This window comes from Scyliorhinus canicula, unplaced genomic scaffold, assembly GCF_902713615.1.
Source record: "Scyliorhinus canicula unplaced genomic scaffold, sScyCan1.1, whole genome shotgun sequence".
NCBI lineage: Eukaryota > Metazoa > Chordata > Chondrichthyes > Carcharhiniformes > Scyliorhinidae > Scyliorhinus > Scyliorhinus canicula.
This window is the reverse complement of record NW_024055468.1, coordinates 7,188-20,811: the sequence shown is the minus strand read 5'-3', so window position 1 is coordinate 20,811 and position 13,624 is coordinate 7,188. Positions and strand designations below refer to the sequence as shown.

At 48.6% G+C, this 13,624-nt stretch overlaps 1 long non-coding RNA gene across 1 annotated transcript; it reads right to left on the bottom strand.

Moving 5' to 3' along the window:
• Positions 1-2,490: 2,490 nt before the first annotated feature.
• LOC119959805 lies at positions 2,491-8,596 on the bottom strand. The gene is made up of 2 exons (XR_005459298.1): positions 8,239-8,596; positions 2,491-2,675 (listed from the first exon to the last, which is right to left on the bottom strand). It is a non-coding gene; the product is annotated as an uncharacterized LOC119959805 (long non-coding RNA).
• Positions 8,597-13,624: the final 5,028 nt, after the last annotated feature.

The window sequence follows — 13,624 nt, the reverse complement described above, 5'->3', positions numbered from 1 at the left end:
GGCAGCAGTGCTAACCACTGTGCCACCATGCCGCCGACAGGAAAATATTTTCACCAGATAGGCTGGTGAACGGGAGTGAGAAGGGGGTGAAGCTGCAGTGGTTGAACCAGTTTTGGCTGGTTCGACAAGCTTAGCTTCTGGGGGGACAGCATGGTGGCGCAGTGGGTTAGCACTGCTGCCTCACGGCACCGAGGTCCCAGGTTCGATCCCGGCTCTGGGTCACTGTCCGTGTGAAGTTTGCACATTCTCCCCGTGTTAGCGTGGGTTGCGCCCCCACAACCCAAAGATGTGCAGAATAGGTAGATTTGCCACGCTAAATTGCCCCTTAATTGGAAAAAATGAATTGGCTACTCTAAATTTTAAAAAAAGCTTAGCTTCTGGGTCGGAACCTAGGAGGGTGGGTGTGGATTCAATTTGTGTCTAGGTCGGGCGCTGATGGGAAATGGGGGGTGGTGGGATGGGTTAGCGAGCTGATAGCTGGTGTGTGTGGCTGTCACCTTGGTGGACCCTTGGACCGACCTTTTGAAGATTTACTGGATAGTCCCTTATGGCTGATTCCGTAATGGGGAGGGGGGGGTGGGAGACCCCTGATTCGGGGCTGGTCACCTGGAACGTAAGGGGTTTGGGTAGACTAGTGAAGAGGTTAAGGCCATGCTAAATGGGCAGCACAGTAGCATTGTGGATAGCACAATCGCTTCACAGCTCCAGGGTCCCAGGTTCGATTCTGCCTTGGGTCACTGTCTGTGCGGAGTCTGCACATCCTCCCCGTGTGTGCGTGGGTTTCCTCCGGGTGCTCCGGTTTCCTCCCACAGTCCAAAGATGTGCGGGTTAGGTGGATTGGCCATGATAAATTGCCCCTAGTGTCCAAAATTGCCCTTAGTGTTGGGTGGGGTTACTGAGTTATGGGGATGGGGTGGAGGTGTTGACCTTGGGTAGGGGGTAGGGTGCTCTTTCCAAGAGCCGGTGCAGACTCGATGGGCCGAATGGCCTCCTTCTGCAGTGTAAATTCTATGTAAATTGCGCTTCGTGTCCAAAATTGCCCTTAGTGTTGGGTCGGGTTACTGTGTTTTGGGGATAGGGTGGAGACGTGGGCTTGGGTCGGGTGCTCTTTCCAAGAGCCGGTGGAGACCCGATGGGCTGAATGGCCCCCTTCTGCACTGTAAATTCTATGATTCCAGACCAGACTGCGGAAGGGTGAGCCAAGTGTTTCACTCAATCTTTGACAAAGGGCTCAAGGCGTTGCAATTCTAATCAATACACTTGTCCCTCTTTCATTCAGTAGGATTGGCTTCCTTTTCTTTCCATCTCTGCCACCGCTTTGCATCATCAATAAGACATTGGGACTCAAAGACTAATCCAGTTTGATGGACAAGTTGTCTCCATTCTGAAGAATGGGGAACAAGCTCCTCCCACTCATTGAAACATCGCCCCGACAAAGATGAGAAACGCGCATGCGCCCTGATGCACATCCAATAAAGATGGCGGCCGTTAACCCGAGCCGAATATGAGGAGCTGCAGCTCCGCTCGGTACAAACGGGGTCCCGTAAAGATTTCCGAAGTTTGCGGCTTACAACAACTTTACACAACGTTTCCGCCCACTCCCGCGATCTCTCGCTTCCTCCAGATTGCAAAACGCCTTTTACCAATTTCGGATCTGAAAACACAGCCTTTCGCCTTCGCCATTATCCACACTGCGCATGCTTCAATCACAGCGGATCCCGCCCCTCATTCACTCCGATTGGTTGGAAGACCAGCTGCTCCCGGTTGGTCCTCCAGTTCCGCCCCCCCTCTTCCTATTGGTCAGGAGTTGCCGTCAATTACCCGGGCATTGTGACGGTTGCTGATGGTGAGAGCGGCCACAGGCTCAGGCTGACTCGCTGATTGATCAATAATAACATTGTTTCACATTTGGCTCTGGGGCTGCACTCGGGATTTGTAAACCCCGCCCCCCGACACTGACCTCTCACCTGACACTTCACAATGCCCGGGCAATGATTGACGGCAGCTCCGGAACAATAGGAGGAGAAGGAGTTTCGTTGGAGGAATCAGTTAATGAGGGGCGGGGCTCTCGGGTGCCGGATCCTCACAGAATAAGCAACCGCGCAGGCGCACGTGCCAACAAAAACAAAGAAAGAAAGGTTCCTTTCCTCCAATGAAAGAACAGGGAGATTATGTTTGAACTTTATAAAACATAGAGCACAGCTAGAGTGCTGAGTACAGTTCTGGTCACTACATTAATCAACTATAAAGTAAGGATATATGAATCAAGTAATGTAAATCTTAAAATAAATTCATAATTTATCATATAGTTACATTCAATTTTAAGTTAATCAAATCTAGGGGATAACGATAACACTAACGAACAAAGGATTGCAACAGTTGGAAATCTCAATTTCTCAGTCAATTAAATTCTGAGGTGTTTAGATAATAATCATTTCAGTTAATTCTATAAAACAAGGTGACTTCAGCACAATGGAAGAAGCTGATTGGTGAGTAGCTGATAAACATTTATTTATTTTAATATGAAATTGATTCTGGTTCAGTCAGTTAATAATCAGATAAACAAAGGCACAGTAGGACATCCTAGTCCCGTGGAATGCACATCCTGTTCCCTGTGGTGAAAGCAGCATCTTTCTCATAGGCTGGACAATCACACGTGCAGGAAATGTCATCAGCTGCAGCAACAGGAAGCAAAGAGGAGTATTTCTGAGGACACGATTCCATGCTTTGTGTGGTATATATCAATGATTTAAACTTTGACATAGGAGGCATGTTTCAGACAGTGACAGTCTTGCGATTGTGAGGAAGAAAGCTGTAACCTTCAGAAAATTTCAGCCGAGTGATCAGCTGGTAAGATAGTAACAAACGGATATTAATCTGCAACATTGTGAAGTAATAAATACATTTGGGGCGGACAAACAAGGCAAAGAGAAATAGTATTACTGGTATGAGTGCGAAGTGTAGAGGCACAGAGGGAGATTGAAGTGCAGGCTCACATATCCCTGAAAGTAGGAGAGGTAGATGAGGTGGTTGAAAAGGCACACTGGGCAGCACGGTAGCATAGAGGTCAGCACAATTGCTGCACAGCTCCAGGGTCCCAGGTTCCATTCTGGCTTGGGTCATTGTCTGTGCAGAGTCTGCACCTTCTCCCCGTGTGTGCGTGGGTTTCCTCCCACAGTCCAAAGATGTGCTAAATTGCCCTTAGTGATCAAAAAGGGTAGGAGGGGTTATTGGGTTATTGGGATAGGGTGGAAATGAGGGCTTAAGTGGGTCGGTGCAGACTCGTGGGGCTGAATGGCCTCCTTCTGCACTGTATGTTCTGTGTTCACGACACCGATATTAAGTGAGACACAGCATATAAGAGCAGCGAATATGTCCAGCACGCCGTATGGACGGCCCCAGGACATCACCCAGGACCCTCCCCCGATGCTCCGCCCCCAATTGGCCGACTCCCCGATGGTGTGGGACACGTGTCGATTGTGGGCTGTATTCTCTGTCCGCAGGACCCGTTACGACCAAAAGCCGGCGGCGCCCCCACACCGATCCTCTGCCCGGGGGGGGGGGGGGGGGGGGGGGTGTCAACAGCCACTCAGCATAAAGCCCCCGGCTCTACCTGTGGATATGCTGCAGAATGGCTGGGTCAATGGCCGTGCATGCGCAGGGCTGTGGCCTGTGACGGCCGCACCGTACAGCATGGTACTGGCCGCGTGCGGACCCGGCTTGGCAAAATCTGCCTGCCTGTAACCCCCCTCGCCACCCCCAGACCACCCCCCAGCCCCCCCCCCCCTCACCACCCCCAGACCATCCCCCCCCCCCCTCGCCACCCCCAGACCATCCCCCCAGTCCCAGCCGAAGCCTCCCCTGCCAGCGGAATGGCTCCCCCACCCCCCGACAGTGACAGCGCTGGACACAATCTGCAGCCACCAGACAAGGTCCCTGAAAGTTGTGAGGACACGTGTCCCACACCATCGGGGAGTCGGCCAATTGGGGGCGGAGCATCGGGGGAGGGTCCTGGGTGATGTCCTGGGGCCGTCCATACGGCGTGCGGCATACTCCTCGAGAAAAAACATTTTAAGGGGTGGAGCATCGTTAAAAGGGTGCCTCCTCTGATTCCAGCGTCAAAATGGATTGTCCGGCTGATCACCGAACGCGATTTCGTCGATCGGAGAATCCAGCCTATTATGGGCCAGGGTTTAGAGAACCCCAAGTACATCATGGAGTTCATCTGACCCATAACATTAAATAGATTTTGGTTATGGGGAGCACAAGGGCCCACTCTACAGGTGTGATGCAACAGAGAGCTAAAGTATGTTTAAAACAAAACAATGTTTATTCTATGAATCCAGTTAACATTTTATAAACACACAGTGAACAATTTATCAACTACCAATCCTGACCACCCCACAAAAAGAATACAGTGCTCTATAGATAACCCTGGATAACTTTCCAAACAACATCCATAAGATAAATCCATTTTGAAATAAAGACAACAGGTTTAAATGTTCTACAGAAACAGGTATTACTCTGAAATCATCAATGATCACAAGACATAGGAGCAGAATGAGGCCACTCGGCCCATCGAGTCTGCTTCACTCATGGCTGATATTTTTCTCATCCCCCTCATTCTCATGAAGAAGGAGCTTTTAAAGATCGAGTCAGTGCTGGCAATAATCTCCCACCATTCCTGGGGGTGCCAGAGGACTGGAAAATTGCAAATGTTATGCACTTGTTCAAAAAGGACAGTTCCAGCAATTACAGACCAGTTAGTTTAGAATATCCTGGGAAAGGAGTTCACTAAAATCAGCAACAACTCAGCCTCTTGTGCGGTTTTGGTTTCTGTTTCTCTTCCTGCACAATGTAACCTTAAACTCATGTTTACAATGATCCACTTTGCAAACACAGATCTGTGGCTTCATTAATTTCAGCCCAAAGTGTAACCACAGGAAGAGGAGGCTTTGCAAACATCCCACCCTTAATGATGAGATTCAGTACATCAGTCCAAAAGACTGGCTCTCAGTCCAAAAGACTGGATCTTGTGTTTGTGGTCCCGGGAGTGTTCCCAAAACATTCCCTGGATCCGAGGTTTAGGAAACACTCTGGAAGGTATGGGGAGCTCGGACCTGTCCATGGGAGTAACTGAAGGTATGAGAACTGGTTTAAAAAGGAGAAGAGACCCTAAAATGGGGCAGTCGGGAACAGGACACCAGTTAGTTTCCTCATATCCTGGAGAAATTACTGTCCCTGCTGTGTATCTGAAAAAACATAAATTCATTTGACACATATCAGAATATTAAACTGCAGCAAGTTGTGGGGTGATTAACATCAGCATGAACATTCTCCAACTGTCAGAATGAACATGGTTCAGTCCTGGATGTGATTAACAGCAGCATTAACAACAGAATCCAATTCCAGTTGTTGCTTGTGAACTCTCTGGTTTCTCAAGAGGTGGGACGAGTGGATGAATGTCTTCCCACAGTCAGAGCAAAGAACCGGCCTCTCCCCAGTGTGAACTCGCTGGTGTGTCAGAAGATTGGATGGATGAATAAATCCCTTCCCACACGTGGAGCAGGTTATCATAGAATTTACAGTGCAGAAGGAGGCCATTCAGCCCATCGAGTCTGCACCGGCTCTTGGAAAGAGCACCCTTACCCAAGGTCGACAACGAAGCCCCGCCGATTACACACCTCTCCCAGGACAATCAGTGTCCTCTCTCCTACATTACTCTGATGGAGTTCAGAGGCTCAGAGGAGGAAAAAAATGAGGACGGTTTTGGACCCGTGGGAAAGACTAGAATGAGGCGACACACTTTAAGAATGAGAGATGGGGAGAACGTGAAAGCTTAAATGAGGATAATGTTTTTGTTTCCGAGGTTCATTAGTCTGTCGAATTCACTTCCCCAGAGAAGTGGAGGCTGGGGTATTGAATTTATTTAAGGCAGAGTTGGATGATAGATTTTTGATAGACAAGGGAGACAAGGATTCTGGGTGCAGGTGGGTGGTGCAGACAGGCAAAGGGAACTGAGACCACAACCATATCAACCCTGATATTATTAAATGGTGGAACTGGCTTGGAGGGCTGAATGGCCTGTTCGTCCTCCTAAGTCCCAGTCCGATGGGTTAAACCCAGCAGCATCTCCACCATCTCCACTTCAGCCCAAATTGCTTCTGCATCCAATGCCCATTCTAACTGAACCCTGCTCATAATTGGTCTGCCCAGACTTTCTGTACCTGCGCATTCCAGTCTTTTTGATTAAGATAGGATGCACTCACATACACAGCTGTTTCTGGGTTGAACTGTGCTCCCTCTTGGGACGGGTGTGTTTTTCCTCTCTCTCTCTGTTCCGCCATGCCCCATATCAGTGTGTCCTTTACCAGCGGTCTGTGCTGCTCGTTTGGTAGCCTTTCTGCTGATGTGGTGGTGGGCATGTGCTGGCGTGAAATCTGGTGGTTTTGTTTTCTTGTTGATTATTAATTGGTTTCTGTTTCATAACAATAATCTTTATTGTCACAAGTAGGCTTACATTAACTGCAATGAAGTTACTGTGAAAATCCCCGAGTCGCCACCCTTCGGCCCCCATTCTGGTTCACCGAGGGAGAATTCAGAATATCCAGTTTTGGTGTATTGTGGATGTTTTTACTGTATTGCTGATTGTTTTGTATTCAGCTGTGTTCTTTTGTGATATGGAGTTGTTAATAAACTAAAATATCTGTATTGACCCATGCAGGGAATTCTGAGTAGCATGGTCCACCATTTAAATGTAAGAAAAAAGAAAGATGATGTGTCAAAACCATAGAAAAGAAGAACTATATAAAACAACGAACATAATTTGCTTCCATTCCGCATAAGTGTCAGACAAAATTAATATATTAATTGCAATCAAATACTGTGACTTAAATCTTTCAGTTTATCATGTTTCTTTAACTGAATTTCTGAATTCAGATTCATGTGCTCAGTCTTTTCTTCCTGAGTCTCTGAACTCCATCAGACAGAGTAATGTAGGAGAGTGGACACTGATTGCCCTGGGAAACAGCAGCAAGAGGAGCTCAGAGGCCAGAAGGGCAAGGGAGCAGTGAGGTCTGTCACCAGACTTGAGGGCTGGAACCCGAGTTGGTCAGTCAAGTGAGTGAATGTCTTTTTTTTATTAGTGTCACAAATAGGCTTACACTGCAATGAACTTACTGTTCGGGTACACTGAGGGAGAATTCATAATGTCCATTTCACCTAATCTGTGGACTGTGGGAGGAAACCGGAGCACCCGGAGGAAACCCACGCAGACATGGGAGAGTGACCCAAGCCAAGATTCGAATCAAGGTCCAACAATTTATATTTTAAGAATGTCTTCCATCAGCTGGGCAGTTGGCTATTTGTCAGTACTTTGATTTCCTGAAGCTCCTGTTTAGAGTTTCAGACAATTCTGTGCCAAGTGAGATGTTTAAAGGATTTTTATCTTCCTCTCTGCATATCGATGTTCATTACGGATACATAAATTGTTCTCCCTGTTTCTGTGTGGATCTGAGCCCCAAAGATGTGCGGGTTGATGGATTGGCCACATTAAAAAGGATACACAAATTCATTTCCCTCTCATTAGATATCAATTTTCCAATATTAGATGGATTGGGCTTCCCACATCGACGCTACGACCAAGAAAGCATAACAGCGCATATGCTTCCTCAGGAAACTATGGAAATCCAGCATGTCCACATTGAGTCTTACGATTTTTACAGATGCAGGAAAACATGATGGGAAAACATCCTATCTGGCTGCATCACAGCCTGCTGTGGAAACTACTCAGCCCAAGACCATCAGAAACTACAGAGAGCAATGAACACAACCCCAGTCCATCAGGTCCTCAGCGCCTCAGTCCCACTGCTAACAATTACGCCACAGGCCTCCCTCTTACTTGGATTTATGTATGATTTTTATCCCACTCACCCAATCGTCACATCATAGCAAACAAAAATCACTATTCACTAATTTTGATGGTCAATGGCGCGTGTATTACCCGGTATTCCCCGCGGTGGTGAATGTCCCCTATCGACACCGCAGGACAGCAGTGCGCAGGCGCAATGCCTGGCAGCTGTTGGAGCATGCGCGGTGTGTGATGGTGCCTGGGAAAGAGACGCTTCTTTGTCTCATGGGAAGCGGGTAAGGATGCAGAAATCCGGAGGAAGTGATAGAGCCCACTCTGGAGGGAGAGAGTTTCTAAACACGTGAAGGGCTTAAACCAGGAATACGTACCTGCAGGTCCTGCGTTTGCAGATTCGGTTCTTTTTCCCGATAACAGGCTCAGTTTCACGGCCGCCATCTTGATTCAGATGGAGCGGCGCGCATGCGCGTGTGCGGTGACGTCGGTAATGGGCGAGGCTTCGGAGACACACTCGGCAAGGTCCTTGTGCCCGATGCAGTGAAACAACCCATTCAGACCCAGCATTCATGCCCACGCTGCAGTGTCCCTCAGCTTCATTCATTTATTTGTCTGGCTAAAAGGATGGTCTCTTTCCTAATGTTCACAACTAAAGGGTTGGTTTCCCCAGAATATGGCTCACATTTAAGGGGGCAATAAATTAATATTGAGCAGAGATATATCTAATATCTAGGAGTCGCCCCCTCGAGGCTGCTCCTTCCAGACAAACTAGGAGTCGGCCCCTCAAGCCTGCTCCTTACATACAAACTAGGAGTCGGCCCCTCGAGCCTGCTCCTTACACACAAACTAGGAGTCGGCCCCTCGAGCCTGCTCCTTACATACAAACTAGGAGTCGGCCCCTCGAGCCTGCTCCTTACATACAAACTAGGAGTCGGCCCCTCGAGCTTGCTCCTTACACACAAACTAGGAGTCGGCCCCTCGAGTCTGCTCCTTACAGACAAACGAGGAGTCGGCCCCTCGAGCCTGCTCCTTACACACAAACTAGGAGTCGGCCCCTCGAGCCTGCTCCTCACATACAAACTAGGAGTCGGCCCCTCGAGCCTGCTCCTCACACACAAACTAGGAGTCGGCCCCTCAAGCCTGCTCCTTACATACAGACTAGGAGTCGGCCCCTCGAGCCTGCTCCTTACACACAAACTGGGAGTCGGCCCCTCGAGCTTGCTCTTTACAGACAAATTAGGAGTCGGCCCCTCGAGCCTGCTCCTTACACACAAACTAGGAGTCGCCCCCTCGAGCCTGCTCCTTACATACAAACTAGGAGTCGGCCCCTCGAGCCTGCTCCTTACATACAGACTAGGAGTCGGCCCCTCGAGCCTGCTCCTTACATACAGACTAGGAGTTGGCCCCTCGAGCCTGCTCCTTACACACAGACTAGGAGTCGGCCCCTCGAGCCTGCTCCTTACACACAAACTAGGAGTCGGCCCCTCGAGCCTGCTCCTTACACACAAACTAGGAGTCGCCCCCTCGAGCCTGCTCCTTCCATACAAACTAGGAGTCGGCCCCTCGAGCCTGCTCCTTACACACAACTAGGAGTCGGCCCGTCAGACCTGCACCATCATTCAAAAATTTCAACCTCAATTCCACATTCCTGCCGACCCGATAACCTTTGACCCCCTTGCAAATCGAGAATCTATCCAACTCTGCCTTAAAAATATTCAAGGACTCGACTTCCACTGCCTTTTGAGGACAGAAGCTCCAAAGTCATAGAATCCCAACAGTGCACAAGGAGCCCATTCAGCCCATCAGGTCCGCACCAACCCTCTGAAAGAGCACCCCACCCAGGCCCACTCCATCCCACCCACTCCATCCTCATAACCTGGGGCTGGTTCAGCACACTGGGCTAAATCGCTGGCTTTTAAAGCAGACCCAGGCAGGCCAGCAGGACGGTTCAATTCCCGTACCAGCCTCCCCGAACAGGCGGCGGAATGTGGCGACTAGGGGCTTTTCACAGTAACTTCATTGAAGCCTACTCGTGACAATAAGTGATTTTCATTTTCATAACCCCACCTAACGTGCACATCGTTGGAGACGAAGGGGAAATTTAGCATGGCTAATCCACCTAACCTGCACATCTTTGAACTGTGTGAGGAATCCGGAGCACCCGGAGGAAACCCACACAGACACAGGGAGACCTTGCAAACTGCACACAGTCACTCAGGGTCGGAATTGAACCTGGGTCCCTGATACTGTGAGGCAGCAGTGCTAACCACTGTGCCACCCCCTGTCTTACAACCCTCGAGAAAAAAATATCTTCATCTCCATCTGAAATGGGTGACTCCTTATTTTGCAACAGTGACCCCCTTGTTCCAGATTCTCCCACAAGAGGAAACATCCTCTCCACATCCACCTTGTCAAGACCCCTCAGGATCTTACATCGTTCAATCCAGGTTTTACCCAAAACTTTAAATCTGTGTCCCGACTGCTTGTACGATCAGTGAATGGAAACAGAGTTTCTTTGTCCACCCGATGGAAATCTGGCATAATCTTGTGTCCCTGAATCAAATCTCCCCTCAACCTCCTTTGCTCGATCCATTCTGGTAAATCTCCTCTGCACCTTCTCCAAGAACCTTCACATTCTTCCTGAAGAGTGGTGACCAGAGCTTTATAAAGATTCATAGAATAGAATTAGAACCATAGAATTCATACAGTTCAGAAGGAGGCCATTTGGCCCATCAAGTCTGTACTGATTCTCTGAAAGGGCACCCTGCCTCTGCCCACACCCCTACCCTGTCCCTGTGACCCCCATAGCCCCACCTAACCTGCACATCCCTGGACATTATGGGACAATTTATCAAGGCCAATTCACCTAACTTTTCCTTCTTTAGACTGTGGGAGGAAACATCAGCACCGGGTGGAAACCCACGTAGACACGGGGAGAAAGTGCAAACTCCACATAGACAGTCACCAAGGCCGGAATTGAACATGGAAGGAAAAAGCATCGTTCTCAGTGGGGAGAAACCGTACACGTGTTGTGTGTGTGGACGAGGATTCAGTCAATCATCAGGCCTCACAAGCCACAAATGCAGTCACACTGAGGAGAAACCGTGGAAATGTGCGGACTGTGGGAAAGGATTCACTTCCCCATCAAAGCTGGAAACTCATCAACGCAGTCACACTGGGGAGACCATTCACCTGCTCCAAGTGTGGGAGGGGATTCACTCAGTTATCGGCTCTGCGGAGTCACCAGCGAGTTCACACTGGGGAGAGACCATTCAGCTGCTCCAAGTGTGGGAAGGGATTCACGCAGTCATCTGCTCTGTCTGCACACCAGCGAGTTCACACCGGGGAGAGACCATTCACCTGCTCAGAATGTGGGAAGGGATTCACTAAGTCATCCCACCTGCTGAGTCACCAGCGAATTCACACTGGGGAGAGGCCATTTGTCTGTGCCAAGTATGGGAAGGGATTCACTCAGTCATCCAACTTACAGAAGCACCAGCGGGTTCACACTGATGAGAGACCGTTTCAATGTCCAGACTGCAGGAATTGCTATAAAAGTTCTGGGGAACTGATGTGCCATCAACGTTTTCACACTGACGAGAGACCGTTTAGGTGCTCTCACTGTGAGACTGGGTTCAGACACTCATCTCAGCTCACTGTACATCAGCGAATTCACACTGGGGAGAGACCATTCGTCTGCGCCAATTGTGGGAAGGGATACACCACTTCATCCCACCTGCTGAGACACCAACGAGGCCACAAGTAACTACGGTGATTGGGTTTTGCTGTTCCTCACATTCAGGACTGAACCATCTTCATTTGGGTCTCTTTCTGCTGATAACAAACTCCAGCCCATTTACAGGGGCTAATATTCTGGCGAAAAGTCAAATTAATTAGATTTGTGTTAAATACGTAGTGTGCTGAAACTTTTTAATATCTCTGACACAAGTTTGTTCCTTTTGAAGTTCTCTCGCTCTCCCCTGTCTCTTCCATCCTCACCTCCAACAAGAAGTGTGAAGAGCTTGTGAAGCTTCTTTGTGACATAAGATTGAGTAAATCCGATCAGCTGCCTCTGCTGCTTCCCTCCCTTCCACGAGCCCACTGGACCATACTGTCTCTAAATTTCATCCTTTCCCGAGCCCTAAACCCATATCTATCTCTAGTTTCTCTCCCATCTCCCCTCATGCCGTCTCAGAGCTCATCTTGTCCATGAGACCCAGCTCCTGCTCCATCGACCCGATTCCCACTGAGCTACTGATCAGCCAACTACCCTGTGTCCACGGATATTGTCAACATTTCTCTCTCTTCAGGTACTGTCCCTCTGTCCTTCAAATCTGCCATCATCATCCCCTCCTCAATAAAACAAACCCTTGACCCTGCCATCCTTACAAATTACTGCCCCATCTTCAACCTCCCTCTCCTCTCCAAACTCTTTGAACATGTTGCCACCTCCCAAACCCTTGCCCATCTTTCCCAGAACTCCCATGTTTGAATACCTTGAATCAGGTCTCTGCCCTGTTGTGAAATACAAGAGACAAACAGTGGTTAGCACATTGAAGCAACATTACTGACATCAGGGAAATACCACCAGACAGACCCATCGGAGAAGACTGTGAGAGAGAAAATCCTACAGAATCATAGAATTTACAGTGCAGAAGGAGGCCATTCGGCATTCGAGCCTGCACCGGCCGTTGGAAAGAGTTCCCTACTTAAGCCCATGCCTCCACCCTATCCCCGTAACCCAGTAACTCCACCTAAACATTTTTGGTAGCACAGTGGTTAGCACAATTACTTCACAGCTCCAGGGTCCCATATTCGATTCCCAGCTTGGGTCATTGTTTGTGTCGGGTCTGCACATTCTCCGTGTCTGTGTGGGTTTCCGCCGGGTGCTCCGGTTTCCTCCCAGAAGTCCCGAATGACATGCTGTTAGGTAATTTGGAAATTCTGAATTCTCCCACTGTGTCCGAACAGGTGCCGGTATGTGGCAACTCGGGGCTTTTCACAGTAACTTCATTGCAGTGTTAATGTAAGCCGACTTGTGACAATAAAGATAATATTATAAAGGACCAATTTAGCATGGTCAATCCACCTAACTTGCACATCTCTGGACGGTGGGAGAAAACTGGAGCACCCGATGGGAACCCACACAGAGAATGTGCAAACTCAAATACCTGCAGTGATATCAGAGTGTGGGTGGAGCTGGGCTGTCTGTCTTCACTGCAGCTATTTGATAAACACCCAGTTCTTAAAGGTACTCTCACATGACAATTCTGAATTCTCCCTCTGTACCTGAACAGGCACCGGAATGTGCTGACTGGGGGCTTTTCACTGTAACTTCATTGCAGTGTTAATGTAAGACTACTTGTGACAATAAAGATTAATATTATTAATAAAAGTGTTCTGGCAAATTTGCATTTAGCCCACAATGATTCTCACAGCCGGAAATATGACCCCAACAAATGGGATGAAGCGAAATCTTTAAAAGTCAAAGTCTTTATTTCAAATTGTTGCCGTGCTGTCAGGGGAAAGGGTTAACTTCTCTGCTTGTTTACAAAAGGGAAGAGGAAACATTCACAAAGCTTCGCACAGCTTGTGAGCTCCAAAACATAACTTCAAGGCTGAAGTTTATCTTCAGAGATTGAAACATTTTGGTGCCTTTTCCAATTGTCCCAGTAAATTGTGATTCACACTGAAAGGTTTACTTTCACTCAGTAATTAGAACATTTCACTGTCTCAGCACTGACAATTTAGATCAAATAT